The sequence below is a fragment of the Neolamprologus multifasciatus genome, chromosome 7 (assembly GCF_963576455.1).
Source record: "Neolamprologus multifasciatus chromosome 7, fNeoMul1.2, whole genome shotgun sequence".
Lineage (NCBI taxonomy): Eukaryota > Metazoa > Chordata > Actinopteri > Cichliformes > Cichlidae > Neolamprologus > Neolamprologus multifasciatus.
In genome coordinates, this window is record NC_140445.1 from 59,880,333 (window position 1) to 59,898,777 (window position 18,445).

Here is an 18,445-nt window from a genome sequence, read left to right on the forward strand (position 1 = left end):
GGGAGAAGAGACGGTGAGAATGTGGGGAAGAAAGAAAGAAAAACAAACAAAACACCTGGATCACCTGTATGGAGAAAAAAAACAGAAGAGAAAGCAAACAAAAAAAGAGCAACATAATAAATACAGCACCATCACAATAAACTAGCTAACAATAGATAACAGTGCATACTGAATATTAAACGATATTGTGCAGCACGCAAGATAGACAGCGCACAATGTGCTTTGAGGCAGCAGCCAAGAAAGGTGTAGTCCGCGTCTGTGAACACCCATGTGTACACCTGTGTGCACACCTGTGTGGATCAGCATGCTTGTATTCCAAAGGTTTCTCCATGTAACGATCTGCTAGGGAGTGTGGGGAGCCATAGGCCTGTCCCCCGGGGCATGAAGCAGGTATGGAGATCCAGGCCCCCGACATCCAGAGGCCCCAGAGTACGAGGACCCGAGGAGGACCACCAAAAGGGGGGGAACCGTGCCACCCTCCTGGGAAGAGCTGAGTAGAGCCCCAAACGAGAGGTCACCTAGCAGCTACGGAGCAGAGGCCAGAGGGGGTTGCAGTGGCGTGCCCGCGGGCTCCGCCGGCAGCCAGCTGTGCCAGAGAGGACCAAGCTTCAGGCCCAGAGGCCAGAGGCCTGAGGGCACCCCACCCCCTGGAAGGGGTCCAGCCGGGCCACAGGCGCCAGGCCCCGCCAATCGGCCACCAGGAGTGAGCCAGTACATACATGAGCGCCCAGCCCCAGTCGACAAGGACCACCAACACTCCAACGTCTGAGGGCATCAGCCACCGGCAGAGAGTGTGGTGAGGGGAGATAGGCCTCCGTACTTTGGAGTCACTGCCTCAAACTTAAATTGGCATTGCTTATTATTCACGATAACATCCTGTATAAGAAGGCGTGATAAGGTGGGATCGCCTCTGCTCATATTAGATTTTAAATTTGTTATTTTATTGCTGTAGTAATTCACAAAATAATTGGCTATGTCCTTAGCTTTACTTATAAACGTACCACCCGTGTAGATGTGAGACACCACCGTGGTAGCCAGTAAACGCCTACCACCAAGTTGCTCCGGTGGTGAAGGTAACTTTCCAAGAAGGTGTGGAAAGTTATTTAAAACTTTCCACACCTTCTTGCCGTCCTTATTGGCCTCCTTGAGCTTGAGTTGATAATATTCTTTCTTCTTGCGCCTATTCAATTTAGTTACTTGATTTCTTAACTCGCGATATCTTGCCCACTCTTGTGGACTGACAGACTTGTGTGCTTTTGCTTTTGCTATATCCCTTTCTGACATTGTAGCCTTAAGTTCATTATCTAGCCAAGGTGCGTAGTTCTTTTTAACAGCATGTTTGTCAGCCAGGTAGCAAAAGTTTTCAATAAACATAGATAATGCCATATCAGCGTCACGCTCGAGGCAGATGTCAATCCAATGAATTTCTTTTACGTCATTAATATACTTATCTGCATTGACATTTTTGCATGATCTATGAAAAAAAATCTTTTGTGCAGTTTTCAGTGGTTTCATTTTCTTGGTCAAACCTACAAGATTATGGTCACTATAACCAACTGGAATAGAAACAATATTAGAGCAATGCTCAGGAACATTTGTATATATGTGATCAATACATGATGATGACCTATGACCTCCTGCGTTGAGCGTGACCCAGATGGGAATGGTGATCATCTGAGACAGGCAACAAGCCGACGCTGATGAACTTATCTTTTTCCTTCAAGGACAAGAAGGAGCTGACCAATTGATATTAAAGTCTCCTAATAAGAACATGTCTTTGTTTTCCTCAGTTACTCTTTCCAGCATTTCTCAGATTCGTTCTACATACAACATATTACTACTTGGGGGTCTATAGCATCAACCTGCTAATACAGGCCTGCCATAGAGCGGGTGTAACTGAACCCACACAATTTCCAGTTTGTCAAGCATTAAGTCCATACGTAGTTTGCTTGCCATATTATCATTAATGTATAGGGCTACGCCCCCTCCAAATCCGTTTCTGTCCTTCCTATACAATTTATAAGCTTTTATTTCAAATTCATTATTCTCAAAGGCATCGTCTAAATGAGTCTTGGAAATAGCCAGCAGACTTATCGTATTTGTTGACAACAGTGACTGAATTTCCTGAATCTTATATTTAACCCTTTAAGACCTACCATAGAACCAAGGCCGCCAGAGCTTACTTTATATTTTTACATGCTGTAGTGCCATTTTTGGGAGCATTTCAAGTTGCTATCCATCAATACAATTGTTATAGCCCATATTTTAATAATATGTATGCATTAAGTCCATAGTAACTACATAAATTGCAAAAAAGTGCAATAAACTACAAAATAAATTGAAAATCTTTTTTTTTTTTTTTTTTTTTTTACATATATTTCTACTTGGAGAAATTTAAGAGGTTTATCCCTCAAAACTTTAAATACAAAAAAGTTGCAAAAAATAGTTTACAACAACAGGAAATTTATTTTGAGTGCCTTCATAGTTTTATTTTTGAGATACACCAATTTTTATATACTACAGGAAAAACGAAAAACAATCCTATGATGCAAATTTGCAAAGAAAACAGCATGTGCATCAAAATAAACTATTTTAAGCAGTGCAATTTGAGTTCTAAGCATCCCAGCAACTATTCAGAAAAGCATAAAGTCAAACATGACTTATAAAAACACCAGCATTGGCTTTTAAGGCCTACAAGTAAAAAACTACATTTTCCGCGAAAATGACGTCACTTCCGGTTTCGGGCAGGTAATGGCGGACACGCGATTGTTTGTGCTGATGTCTGTTTCAATGTAGGAAGTGTTACAAACAGCTGATCGGATCGGCAAAGCCCGTTTCTGGAATATTATGTTTTTGTTCCTGCAAGCGCTTTATATGCAATTTTTGCAAACCTATATGTGGAAGGAAACTGTGACTTAGGACAAGCTGATGGCATAAGATGTAAGTACAACTCCTCCGGTTTCATATGCAAAAAAAAAAAATGATTGCGCTAGCTCACGCGGTTCCGGTTCTACAGGGATTTAAAAATAGTTACGCAAAACAGAGCTTGTCCGCTCCGACCGGCTCTAAAGGGTTAAGGCTACAAATATTGACATGAGCTACTGAAAAATCTTTACCGGAGAATCCGGGAATAAGTATAGGGTCAGACATTTGCAGACCGATCGATCTCAACAGCTACAGATGACAACATTGCTGAAGTCTAAATATTAATTCCGGCGTTCTGTGACCTCGGTTTAACAATTAATTTGTCATATTTCAGGAGTGCAATATCACCTCTGTCTCTGGCCGCTCTCAGCTGTGGTAACAGTTCTTTCCTCCTCTTCCTGATGGACTCAAAATCCTCATTGATGTAAAGATTGGTACCTTTCAGTTTTTTGGCAGATGAGAAAATTAATTGTTTATCTTTAAATCTTTGTAGTCTGACAACAATCTGCCTGGCTCGTCCATTTTCCTTGTATGGACCGACTCTGTGAGCGCGTTCAGTTTGAACGCTGTCACTATCCAGGCCCAGCTTGTTCTTCAGCATGTGTCGGACTTTCTTCTCTGATCCTTCCCACGTTTCTGCTTTTTCATCTATTAATCCATCCACCACAATGTTGTTCCTTCTCGACTGATTTCCTAAATAATCCATCTTGGTTGTTAATTCTCTGTGTTCCTCACGTATGCTGCTGATCGCCGATTCAAACTCTTTTAGTTTGCTTTTAATGCACTTCTCTTCAGTTTGCAACTCGGTGACAACCCCATCCGTGAATTGCAGGCTGGATTTAACATCCTGTACATCCCTTAGAATGCTGTCCAACCTTTTGTTAGTTCCATCCATGATTAATTGGACAAATGTCTTAAAGTTATCTTGCTGTTGGTGAATCAGATCTTTGTAAAACTCCCGTTGCTGTTCCAGCATAGCGTTCAGCGTGCTAACACTGACATACTGTAGCTGTCATCCTCTGCCAGTAGCACCTTAACGGCCTTCGGGGGCATATCGACCAGATCGTTTTGCCCCCTACACCCATGAAGATCGCTTCGTGTACAATGGAGTTCACAAAAACGTATATGTGAATCAAATTACACGTGATGCGGTGCGACGTTCTTTCCACGCTCGCTGCAGTGAACTCGACGTGTCATGCAAACTATGTCTTATGGAGTGAAATGATTTTCAGTTCAAGTTGTCATTAATATGTTAGGAGATCAGAGGAGCAGCACAACACTGCAAGTCTACAGCCATCTGTAAAACATGGCAGAGGCTCTGTCATGGTTTGGGGCACGTTTCAGCCAATGGTGTTAGGGGAGGGGGTCTTATCAAAATGGATGATTTATGAACACAGAAAAAGATATCAATCCACTATCAGGAAAGCATCTGACTGACAACGGCTTCATTTTTGGTGCAACAATGATCCCAAGCCCACACCAATGCCGTTTAAGCCTGCCTGGAAAGAAAAACACACAAGTGGAGCACTATCAGTCATGGATTGGCCTCCCCAAAGCTCGGACGTCAGCATTATGAAGACTACTTAAAGGAATTACAAGAAAACTGCCCAAGAGAATTCAGGCTGCATTGAAGAATAAAGGTAGTCATACTAAATGTGGAATATCAAGCGTGTTAGAACTGTTTGAGCTCTGGGGTTTTGGGGGAGTTTTGTTTTGCCTTATACACTGTATTTCCATTGCACATGTTTCAATAAATCACTACACCTATTCCCTATTTACCTAGCAAAATATAAAGAAATGAGGCCAATTCAAGATTTTGCACAGTTCTGCAAAATAACTAATTAATTCATCTCTTTTTTGTATCCAATTTACCTCTTACCACATTACTAATGTCATCCCTATTTGAATTTTGGACTGATTTTCTTCCCTCTGTGTCAAAACACTACTTCTTAATAAAAGCTGGAATGGATGCAGCAGCTCTCTAACAGATACGTGTTTAATTTGTGACAGATGGAATTGAAAAGCATCCAAAATAAATGAAAACGCACCATTACTTTGATACTACAGGTCCTTATTTTCCACTCAACCAATGATTTTGCCACAGGCTGTTAGTGTAGTAGATGTCAGCTTAACCAACTATGGATACCAGAGATAAAACAGACTTTCGTGAACATATGGATACGGTAATTGTATCCATGGGGTAGCAGCTGTGCAAATATAGAGAGAAAAAGATTCACCAATGAGAAATTAGATGAAATTGAACTAGCTCGGGGTTGCGACTTTGGATCACTGGTCACAATCACTTCAAGAGGGCAAGAAAACAACTATAAATATGTACTTGTATGTGTGCTTTAACAAAAATCACTGCTTTCTCAGTGAATGGGGCCTAAGAACTCCTCTCTGTTCAGTATGATTTATTCACACTTGAAATAGCCAAGAAGCCTGAATTTCACAAGACCACAATGACAAAGCCTATGCTGACAGTAATCCAGATCACATTGGCTCAGTCACATATATATAAAGGTTTCTCAGTGGAGTTCTTGAGTTGTGTTCACTGCTTCCTCTTACAGGTGGACATTACATATTACCCCACTAATGTACACATATGTTAAACCTCCTCATCCATGTAAAAAAAAAAAAAGGGGGGGGGGGGAACAATGACATTGTTGACACAACTCTGTGATCAATAGAGAGTAAGTCAAAATTATTGATGGTCTGTGTATCTGATTCAATTATAATAAAAAAGACATTCTGTGGCTGTTGTCATTTATTTTCCTGAACAGATGATGTCAGAGTGTAAGACTAGATTTCACTGTCCAGCCAAACCCACATCTGTGACAGAATAAGGGACCCACTTCCATTTTAGACGTTTCCCTCATCACTCCCCTCCTCTGTTTTCCCCAAAACACACTTTCCTTACCAACCCTGTCGCTCTGCAGTCAAACTGACAGTCAGTCTGAGCACAAGTCGTGCCCCAGACTAAAGGAAAGGACAAAACGGATAAATCAAAGCGAAATGGCATTTCAGTTTAATTGCATACACGGACATTTATATGCATCGGCATTTACGCCAGCTGGACAATGAAGGCAAGCGATGCTGAGTTAAATGACATTTTCCATTGCTTCATTACTTAACACCCATGCGCGGAGATATTTACCCCCAAACTCACTCAACGGGACTGCAGCAGAGACAGGAGAGGCTGCCCAAGTCTTTAGACTCCACTCCTTTAAACTCCACTCCTAATTCTAAACGGTTACACACGAAAACACGTGAATGTCCTCCATCTGTTTTGGTCCCCATCCCCTTCTTTCCACTCTCCTAACTCTGCTCAATGTAAAAAAAGCCCTTTTGGCATGAAAGTGCTCCACATATTTGCTCCAGTGAAGTCGATTATTATTCCAAATTGTGACAGATGACAAACATACTGCACTCATTCACCCAACCAGCCTCAGCATTATGGCATGAATATTTTCACACTGGTAGATATTGATCCCTTGTGGCTAACTCTATCTGTTACGTAACTCACTGTCATATCGGTCCAGGAATATTTGAAAAAGGCAGCCGGCCACTGGTCTACTGTAGCTAAGGACTCACTCACTTTTGTCCAGGTGCACTCAATCCCCCTTGTGTCTTCAAGGACAACTAAATCACCAACCTTCTTCTAGATAACAATGGAATGACTGGATCTTCCTGAGCCACCAGCCTGACTCCAAATTCCATCTGGAGAATAGAGAAGTGATTGTTCCTTTACCACTCCAAAACAAACACAGTAGGTAACTTGCATTCTCTGCAAGATTTTGTCTGCAGATGGTCAGTGATTACCAATGGTCACTCGATTTAATTATTCTCAACAAAGCCAGCAGGTTTACTTTTTCCCTACTCTTATTTTTTCTTTCGTCTGCCCTGTCAGCCTCTTTCTGTCTTCTTTTAAACTCCACTCCCTCATATCTCTGCTTGCCTTTGGCTCTCAAATAACATCAGAGTTTTACACACCCGGTCAAGGTCAACCAACACCCACCATTCACTGGTAACCTTCGCAGCTGTTGCTGCAAATGTGCTGACTGTTTACCCTCAGCTATCGCTGAAAAACAAATACATATACACGTTGTTTATATATATACGCTTATGCATAGAAATCGACATGTCAAATAATTTGTGTTTATCTGGGACAGACAGAGAAACAAAAGATAGTGATGGACAAACGAGGGCGTCACAGCCTCAATCTCTAAAAATATACATCCCACGACTCTGGGTTTTTAACAGGTCGTAGGAGGTCCAAGGAAGAACACGAAAAATGATTGTTTTTCTACCTAACTGAGATCTCGTTATAAAAGCAGCTTGTAATGGGGACCATGAATGGAAAACCTGACTGAATTAGAAATGGCACACGTCCAGGGCTTCTGACGTGTGAATCAGTGGAGCTTGAATCTGAAAATGGAGTTCAGCAAGTTCAAACACAGATGAAGATGGATTGGGCCTATTACAAACATACCAGCATGTCTTTTCTGTGATAATGCAAACTCAGACAAGTATGATGCACTGGTATGTATCTTTCAACAGCTACAACATTTTCCTTGAGAATATGAAATCACCAAATCTAGGGGTCTGGTACCAAAAAGTCCACAGTCTGTATTTAAAAGTGAGCACCTGATTCATTTGAAACCTAAACCCTAATGATGTCATGAGGAACAGGTCAAAGAAGATCACCTCTTTTTTGAGTGACACTGGTTGGCAGGAGAATGTTTGATTGCACTGATCAGACCTGAACCTGAATATTCAATTATTTTGATATTGTTCTTTTCAAATGCTTAAATCCTTTCCTGCTCAGAGTAGTAATCTGATTCCCATATCCAATCTCCCATACATATGTGTGTATTTCTCTGGTGTCCACAGCAATCTTCTCTTCTCATCATTCAGAAAAATGAATGTTCTGAAAAAAAAGGAAAGGTGGAGTGTGGGAAAGAATGAAAAATTTAAATGCCCTTTGCTAAATGCTGCGAAAAACCCAAGAGACACAAGTAAGGGATCAGGATCTGGATAACTTCCCTTCCAGATGAACACAGGGGCCACATTTATAACTAGTCTGCCACATACTAACAAATACGGTTACAAAATTGGCAGTCTGGTGGTTTAAGTGAATAGTGTGGCCTGAGATGGAGTCAAAATCCCAGCCTTAAGTATTTTTATAGGCCATTCCTCTTTCACTTCACCTCATTGTTATTAACTTAGCAACACTGTCACTAAATTTAGCAACAGCTGACACCCCCTTAACAGCATTCCAGGGGAAAAAAAGGCCTCCTGACTACAAATATGGTGACTTTTCAGTATATTTTGTCACCAATCAGAACTACCAAATACCTTTAACTAAATGGTGTTTGACACAATGCTGCCTTGAGCAAAGCAGATGATATGTGACATTAAATATAACACGTGAAGGTGTGTGAACCACAGTTTGTTTTGCTAATTTCTTGGAAAATGCACCACCATGCTAATGTGAAAACAGCGAGTCAGACAAGATAATCCAAGGTTTTCTAACATCTGTTCTCAGCTTTTGCAACAGTTTATAAATGGGGCCCATTAAATCTTTTCTGCTTTTGTGTGCATGCATGTGTGTGCACATGTTTCCATTAAGTGGGATATTAAACACAAACTGATTAGAAAATGCATCCTGGCAGTATACAAGCATAAATCTTATTGCAAAATAACATAAATATCTCCCGCTATTAAAGCTCATTCATCAGCTTAGGATGTTTACTTCACATTATTTATCAGTATCACCAAATCACTCCACAGTTTGTGCTCATATAATGCGGTAACCAGTCGAAGCAGAACACAATTTATGGGTTTAAATGAACAAAAAAGATGTTAAAGTTCTTGATGATGGCCATGATGGCTGATGCATGCACAGACAAAAGTAATTAGATCAAGAAAAAAAAAAGTCTCAAGTACATCAAGTACTCTTGATGTATGACATTGTGAAATTCCAGCATAATCCTAACTGCACTTTCTTCTGTTGATTGTGGCGCTGCAAGCTTGACCTTTTTTCACTGGAATTTAATTTTCCAATGTTATCCTGGCACATTTGTCACTCTCTTTTCTTTTTCCAAATATATGAATCACAGCCTGTCTGTCCATAACATAACAGCTTAGAAGTGAAGCTACTGAGGAAATAACAAACAACAACATGGCGGTGATGAGGTAATAACGAGGTCCTCACAGTTAACTGCCGGATACTTATGAGTTTTAAGTCTTTTCTTTCACACTGTGTTAAGATGAAATGCAGTTTAGGAATGAAAATGGGTACATTTTGTGTGTGAATCTTGCTTTTCTGTCAGAGCTGAGGCGGGAATGAAAGCAGAACACAACAAGAGCCAACTAAAATACCCTCAGATAAGATTTTGTGTGTCCCTGGTCACTTGGTTAAAATTGATCCAAGCAAGTCTGTGGCACGGAAGAAAACACCATGTGTGCCGAATGTCTACCCCCTTGTGGACGCAAGACATATTACTCAGTCTTTTTTTTTTTTCTTCGAGTTTCATGCAGGACAATCTAACATAAGAAAAAATATATTAAAACCCCACACAAATAAAAACTGGCAGACTGGGTGCAGTTGGATTAGCACGGCTGTTATTGTGGAGGTATGTGAATCCTCACATGCTCACTGTCCTTGTGAATACAACTGTCAGGTTAATCTCCATTAACTGGAGACAAACATGTGGTTTCACTATTTATGCCAAGCAACGTCGAAAACCTGTAGAGGCTGCCAACTCTGAGCCCTACAGGCTTTTAATGAAAGCAAAGCAGTGTGCAATTAACCTGCAAGCTGATGAAAAATCACCCTATTGTCTCATCTGTTCCAGCTTTACACTAATAAACCAAAATATAGCAATGGCCCACATCCTCTTTACACACACTGCATTGCTCATTCAGCTCTCACTTCCTCTTCCCATCTGTCTAGTGAGAGTGAGGTTGGCACTCAAAGCACCCGGGAAAAGGATACAGGAAAGGAGATTTTTCTGAAACTGATCCTGAACTCTGATAGGTCTTTCCGCACAGACGGTGAATGACTCGGTTTCTTGGAGGCACGACTGCAGAGAGACATAGGCAGTTTACATCCCAGCAGTTGCAGAAGTGTTTTGGGTGCCTTCTGGCAGCATGGCTAATCTCTGGCACTGATCTCAGCACTATTGCTCAGACAGTCATTCGATATGGCACAGTCTTGGCTTTGTGCTGTCGATTAATCAAAGAATTTTCTTGGCATATAACAACAGCTGGGACAAAGAGCAGTTTGAGTATTCAACAGAAGTAGCTGTGCATAAAGATAATTCAAAATCGACACCACATTGCAAACAGCCATCTTGTGCTTCAGCATCTTGCTTTAATCAGACACAGACAGATTCCAGTCACTGGCAATTAAAACACTCTCTCAAGACGGATACAAATAGTGGCATTCATCACAAACTGGGCGAACTCTTTTTGTATTTCACTTCCTAAGTCTGTCTAAAGCAATTTTTTGTCAATGATTATCTTCCCCGTATGCAACAAGCCAATGTACAACAGTCAAAAAATGCACAAGCTCACAGAAAATATGATCTTGCGTGGGATAAAATATCATTTTAACGATAATTAATATCAACTTGAGCCACATAAAAACGAGATTAAAGTACAACACAACTGTATTCACAAACTACAGGTTTGTTCAGAACCTTTGAGGGAAATTAACACTGATAGTGAAATCAGCATTTGTGTGAGTAATTCAGGCTGTGTAATAATACAGATACATGTCATCCAGCGCCAGTGTTGTGAAGGGGTTTTAATACACTCGAGGGAAACTGGCCCCGATCTGGGGTTACAGCGACTCCAAAACCATTGATAACAACAAGAATAATTACCATCACCATCCACAGTTTACAGCACAGAGTGAGTGGCAGGGCATTTGCCATCTGCTTTGAAACCAACGTGACTCCCCAGCTGTATTATGGATATTATTGTTGGCTGTGGGAAAGGTACTTCTTCTCAGCAGGGATAAATGGCATCCACATGACATTTATGAGGAGTATTTGTGTTGATAGCGTCATAACAGCTTGTGCAGGTGGAGCCCTCCTATTCTCCTCAAAGGCTTTATGTCACCCACCAAATGATGAAGCCACTGCTTCAGATCATGCACAGCATTCTCCCATCAAATACACACAAAGAAAGGCACTAGCTGTCAATCATTTTAACTGACCCAGTCTCTCATATCCCACAAAAAGAATCATCAGTGATTGCCAGGCAGCAGGTCTATAAAGCCTAGTGTTTAAACCGTCTAGACAGACTGGGGGACTGGCAGCCCTGGGCATCTGAGCAGTACGCTGCACCCTTGTTTAACCACAACGATTGCTCCACTGTCATTTAACACCATAAATCAACATCTTGCATATAAACAGCCTTTAAGTGTTTTATACTTTTAGAAGCTCAGTGAAGGAATTTCCTTTTGATTAAACACATTAGCAGACTTGATTATGACGCTAAACACGGCGGTATAATAAATCACAGTAAAGCTACCATATAGATTCTGAGGTTCCAAAACAATGTGCACCGCACGTGTCTGGGTTGATTTTGCAGCTCGGTGGGAAAAAGTGAGACAAAGCACAATTGTCTTTGAGACTGAGCTGAAACACTGTTTGAAATGCATGCACAGTAAGCAACACCGCACTGAGGTGTGCAAGTCTAAAATTTCACACAGTTATCTGGGCAAATAAGAATAGCTGGGACTCTGGGCAAAGTTTTCTTCTTGCCAAAAAAACAAATATTATTTCCCCTCTTTAACTGGCCAAAGACTGACAGAGACATACTGTACTAGGCCTCAGTGTTTCCAGCTGAAACCTCACATAGCCCTCAATTTAACATGGCTTGCAGTGATGGCTGGAAAAAATTAAACCGCTGCGCACATTATCATATTAATTACCACAGCGTATTTTCGCTCACCGGGAGGTGAAAGAATGACAGAATTTTAAAAAAAATCGCAAAAATGAAAGTGCTGTCTAACCAGAGGAATTTGTTTACACGGAAGTCAAGGGGCAAAAAAAGAAAAGTAGAGAAACATTCGTAAACAGTAAGAGAAGACTTGCAAGAGGCTTTTTTTTTTTTTTTAAAAAAGGAGCTAATTGCAACATCAGGCTGACACATCTCACACTGAGGCAATTAGCACACTGAGCTACGTTGGTGCTTTTCAAGATCCCCAGACTTCCTCAAACTAAATACAAGTCTGTGACTGTATATTTAGGAATCTGCAAATGTAGATAAAAAAAAAAAACACTAAGAGTGGGAATAACTTATGCACAGCTTTGACAAGACCACCAAACAGTCGGGCTGCTGGTGCTGCGATGTGAACTGATAGTGTCTAGCCCTTGTACGAGCCCCGCAATATCATTGGAAGGAAGTGGACCTGTTATTGTTATGACCTCAAAGCCTTTGGGTGGTCCACACACGCACAAAGAGACAACCTGAGAAAGACAACAGACAGCAGGCACACGCAAACACAGCTATGGGAGAATATTTTGATACAAGCTCTCCAAACACCTGCCATTTCTATGCACCGTTCCACTGACCTACAAGGGCATGCAATGCATTCACCACAGATGGTATTTAATCTCTGGAAGGATATTTTTCTGTGTAACTAATGCAAACTGTTTCCAATAACACATCTGCACAGACAAGCTCATCCAGTGATGAATCATAATATTCCAAACAGTATTTGAACTTAACAATAAATCTATAAACAAATGCACACGCGCGCACATGGAAAGAGATATGCATCAGTCGCAGCGTAATATAGTTTCCAGAGTCTGTCAGTGAATGCGAGCTGATACTGGCAGAGGTTTATCGTGGCTAAAGTACAACGCAGACCTGTCCAAACAACATGTTCAGCCTCGCCCAAAATAAGCAGGAGAGAGCTATTCTCCACACAAAAGACACGATGCTGAACGCATTAGCACGACAAATCCAAGAAAATACCAAGGTGTTATGCCAAGCAGGGCTTTACTCCTCCATTGGTTAGTTATTTTCTTTTCGCACATTGGATCTAAAATTAGGTCCACTAACAGCCTAACGTAAGGTAACGTGTGCGCGGTGTGCTTTTCTTCTGATGAACATTTGAACCTGTTTGGATTTAGAGGTCACATCAATCTGATTAAAATACATTTCATCAGCACCCAGCAGAGTGAAACATTATTGTATCCTCTTACCAGGAAAGAAGCCTGAGACCTGGCAGGGCGCAGGTCAAACAGCCACCTTCAGACAGACTCAAAAAGATATGCTCATGCCGGCTTTAACAAACCTTTGCAACAGCTCTGTCATGCTCACCTAACACACAAAAATTACATGTACACTCAGACAAATAGAGACAATCAGTCAGTGGATGTCGAGTGCTCCATTTGTAATATGGTGTTTAAATCATGATTTTGATCCACTGAAAAAGAGGTGAAACTCACTTCCAAAGTCCCTTCAGATGCCACCCTGCAGCCTTTAAAAGGTCCATCTCCTGGCTGATAATGCTGCCACTAACATGCTTAGCAATGTGCACAGCTTTAACCAAACCTCATCACACAGAATCAAAGTAAAACTTTACTGGACAAAAGTTGTAACATCAGAGGCTTTGTGAGTAGTTGTGATCAGATGAGGTAGAGTAAATGGGTCAGGGTGTGCATTAGCAAAAAGCAATGACACAAGTCAAAAAAGTGAAACGTTACTTTCTTATTGTTTCACATGAGTAGTGTTTTAGTGCCATATTGTGGGGGTTTCTGAATGCAGCTGAACTACATCCTGCAGCTTTTTATGATTCACTATGTTTTATAGAGTAATGCCCTAAATTAGATGCAATTCTGTTGGCTCGGGGCTACAAAGGTACTGCAAAAAGCTTGGAAAACAGACACGTGATGAACACAGCAAAAATAAATTACATTTAAAAAAAATTGTGTATTTATTAAAACACCTTCAGACTGCTCCTATTTATCACTATTCCCTTTATTTTTAAGAGAGGAATAAAGTCTTCTTTTTTTTTTATTGAAGGTATGGTTGAGTTATTCAAATAAGCATCTGTGGGGTTTGTCTTGTCTTAAAAAGCTGCCCTGTTGACTGGGGGTAAAGTACAACACATAATGGAAGGTATTTTCCGTGTTTTTGCATCACTGTTAAAAAGATTTCTGCACTGAATTACAGACATTAAGCAATTCCTTATTTCGCTTCAGGCAAGAACAGTTCATGCTTTGGCACACACATCTTTTTTTCTAAATCTTGATAACTTGTGAGGAAAATATTTTCTCAAGATGCTTTATATTGAGCTGGGGGCTGTTGTTAATAATGTGCTCCATAAACTGTGTTGAGGCCCAGAGGTGGTTAATGACAAAACACATCTCACACCAAATGTTCCTCTTTGTTGGATTTCTTCCATTTAAATTAGATTGGTTATGCATTCAGTGGTACACCCTCTGGATTACCCAACTGCTCCTTGCTAGAAATTTACAGTATAGAATCAGATTGCTTGGGGTGATTAGACTGATTGGGGTAATCATATTCAAAGGTAAGTTCAACAAAAGATCAGTCACCCATGCCCACATTTCAGATACTTACCAAAATAAGCAATATACCATCAGTATGTCATGATATTTGAGAGCTAAGAACCTAGAAAGTTACAAGACAATATATATATAAACAACTTCAGCAATCATCACTATTATATCACTGCCTCCTAGTGGCTGGAGCTGGATTCACAGGCCATTGCATGACCAGGAATGCTCTGCTCCAGTGGTTCCACATTTTACCACTCTCTGCTCCACAGAGTGCTCAGGAGAGCTGGAGAACATGTGCGCCGACACTGTGTGAAGCTTCCTGCTGACAAAACCGAATAATTTTCCAGTGACACTGGAAGGGTAGACTTGCATTCAAGACAAGAGCGCAACCAAAAAATGCAGAACACAGTCTTTTTCAGCATGTACTAACTCTTCTAATACCCCTCAACTCAAAGAACTCATATATAGCACAACTGTAGCTTAAATCTGGACTTTTAACTACTGAACCTTAAGATATACAATGTTTGAACTCACTGACACTTCAGGGAAAGTGCTGATAACAGTCTTAACACCTTCCAATTGTAGATGTATGTTGCATTTTGAAGCAGCTAGAACGTTCTGGGTCGTGTTATGCAAAACTAAGCTTTAAAAATAAGCCTGTTTCATGCAGTTGTCAACACTGTGTTGCTAGCACTGACAGTTCTTCATTTTTAGCCTGACAATGAAGGAATCCAGTGGGGTTACTGTCAATATAAGTCCAATACACCGACAATCTTCCACAAAGTAGAACAAACATTTGCAAAATTTGTCACCCTTTAATATTATGCTATGTGAATGCTTTTTTCCCGCATTTATAAAAGAAATTGTGACCTTGTATTTCTGGTAAAAGGCCTAAAACATTTTGCAATTAAATGTTTACCTTTACATAAGGATGTTAATGTGTTTGTTTGTTTGTTTGTTTTACCACAGATGATCATGAAAGACAGACAAATTGAATACATTATACATTACTTACATTAATTGAATCTGTATGTTATACTGTGTAACATTAGAAGGTCACATACATGGCATTTGGCACTAAAGATACATACAATCACATACAGTTGGTATACATGCATTACAAAACAATAATTGGCTATTAATTCATCCATCCATTCACTTCCGCTTATCCTTTTCAGGGTTGCTGGAGCCTATCCCAGCTGCCATAGGGCGAGAGGCGGGGTACACCCCGGACAGGTCGCCAGTCTGCCGCAGGGCTAACACACAGAGACAGACAACCATTCACGCTCACATTCACACCTATGGCCAATTTAGACTGATCAATTAACCTATCCTCACTAACTGCATGTCTTTGGACTGTGGGAGGAAGCCGGAGTACCCGGGTAGAATCCACGCAAACACGGGGAGAACATGCAAACTCCACACAGAAAGGCCCCGGCCTGATGGGGAATTAAACTCATTTTTGCTGTGTAGTAACAGCGCTAACCACCGTCCCACCGTGCAGCAGCAAGAGTAATTTCTCACTTAACTGTTTGAGTTCCTGTTGGAGATGTACCTCTTTGAGCTCTCTGTTGCTTGGTCACACCCTCCTGTGAGAGACCAGAGGAACAGTGTGTTACATACACAGAGTTATGTAAAATAAGATTCAGATCAGAACCAAAAAAGTCTGATATATCACAAAGAACATGCAGAAGAGCAAAGGCACACATCGATCTTGATGAAAGAATACGCACAAATACGCACAACAGGATGTTGCCAACAAAATCAGGAAAAATAAATGCTTAGTGCACAGAAGTCAGACTCCTTTTAGTACATGTAAACTCTCCGAGCACATGTGGGCTGCATACGAAAAGCCATTAAAAAAAAGCAATTAAGAAACAAACAAACAAGCAAACAAATAAAAAACACCTGCAAATTTCCCACTCTGTCTTTCAACATACAGAAGTAAAAGTAAATGTTTAGACATTCACTTCTGATGAGCCAAACATTTACAGAACATATGCTGAAGAGGAATTAGTGCGTTTTCAACAATGTGTCTCACTTTTTCCACATTCAATCAGTCGACTGACATTACAAAGAAATACAGCAGTCGTAAATCAAAGAAATCTTTTGGCATAGACTGTTGGCATAGCCACCTTCCTTGAGTTTGCTAAGACGGGCCATGGTTAATGTCTTAGTCAGTAACACTGCTATAAAACCGACAATGATTCAAACCTCTGGCAAAGTTGAAATTACCAATCTGAACAACCATTCTCATGTTGTGATCCATTCTTAATTTGCAACACAATGCCTTTCGATTCAAAATACAAGAAAAGATTTCAAAGCTATCCAGCAGCCCTAATTGGACACTTGGCAGGCCAGCTTTTGTCCACGGGCCATATGTTTGACCTGCCAGCCTCATGCTTACTGGAGCCAAATAAAAGTGACTCTTCAGAGTCACAGCATTGTTTTCCAACTCTCTCAGAAAGCCAACAAAGAAACAGTAGGATTGCTTCAGCTGTTGAAAAGGAAAAAAAACAGCCCTGGCAAACTAAACAGTGCAAACAATGCTAATCAATCAGAAGAATGACAACAGAGCGGCCCAGCCCAAACACTGCAGCGGTAAAAACGGAATGTCAAACACTGGGATCACATATTTTTTGGTAAGACACAAAAGAGGTTCATGTGTGCTGCATGCACAGCAACAGCTAATGCAATATGATTTCTCCAGGTTCAACAGCAACATAAAAGCAAAAGATAGGAATGATTTTGGAATGGCGCATAAAGCAATGGTAACAATAATACTCAGTGAAAACACAGCAGCTTTACTGTTTATCCCGAGTCTGTGCCCACAGGAACATGTGTTTTTATAAACGTCTCCAATTACTGTTTTCATTTATTTTCAAATTTACTTCAGGACAATAACATACCCAGCAGAGCAATAAAAAGATGTATGACAATGGATGCCAGCATTTTACAGCTTGCTTTAAATAAAAAAATAAATATTCGGCAAAACTTCACTAAATAAAACACGAGTCTGAGATATAGAGGCCTGCCAGAACAGCACAGACAGTTGCTTGTGAGAACATGCTAGGCCCTTTAAAATCAGCTTAGGGTTGAGGAACATTGAAAGTATGTTTTCCTGGTAGCCTCCAGCACAAAGTGGAAATGCTGACAGTGAGTCATTTTAGAGAACAGCTTGGCACGCGGTCCTATTTCCAGCTGAACTCAGCCCAGCTGGATAGTGACAATCTGTAATTTATATCTGGTGGTGTTTGAAAAAAGATGCAAAACAAGAACGAGAAAAAAAAAACACCCCAAAAACTTTTACTTTCAAAACTTGATTTTCAAAGCTTGTTGCCAGACTGGAACTATGATTACTGTACCCCACTTTCGAGAGGGACTTAAACTATATTAAGCACTGTTTTGTTAAAGTGCAACACGAGCATGACCTGCACTTTTTTTCAGAAATAAATACGACAAATTTCATGGTTGAAATAGTCAAGGATAAAGCTAGAAGTTTATATAATTTCCTCCTAAGCAATATCACGTGCTAGTTATGGAGATTGATCCTCTCTGTGGACTAGGCGCTAAGTAAAAACAACACTACCCAGTCGTGATTCTCTTTTTCATGACAGAAGTCACGGGTATATCCGTTTCTCAACCCCGTGGCGAAAGTTAGACTTGTAGAGCACAGCCGCATGTGGAAGTCATTGAGAGCAATTAGAGTACAGTAGTTGAGACACTTATACAAACTATGCAATATGTACACAGAAAAAAGCCACAGTGTACATCTAGCTCTAATGTACAAGGGGTTTGTATGCAGGCTAGCAAACATGGGTTAGAGCACCATATGGTTCTCTGGGCTAATAGCCAGGGCTGATTAGCCTCAGAGACACGTGAGATACATAAAGCAGATCACTAACAGGTGATGAAGAGGAAACAACAAAGGCATGCTAAACAGAGTGTTTGATGTTTTAGCAGTTTACTGA

The 18,445-nt window shown here is 40.7% G+C and overlaps 1 protein-coding gene across 2 annotated transcripts in view; it reads right to left on the reverse strand.

Moving 5' to 3' along the window:
* banp (BTG3 associated nuclear protein) overlaps positions 1-18,445 on the reverse strand; it is a 208,387-nt gene that overhangs the window by 134,374 nt on the left and 55,568 nt on the right. For both annotated transcript variants that reach the window (XR_014875346.1, XR_014875347.1), the window contains exon 14: positions 16,004-16,063. The gene's annotated coding sequence lies outside the window, so the exon portion shown is untranslated. The remainder of the gene's footprint in view (positions 1-16,003; positions 16,064-18,445) is intronic.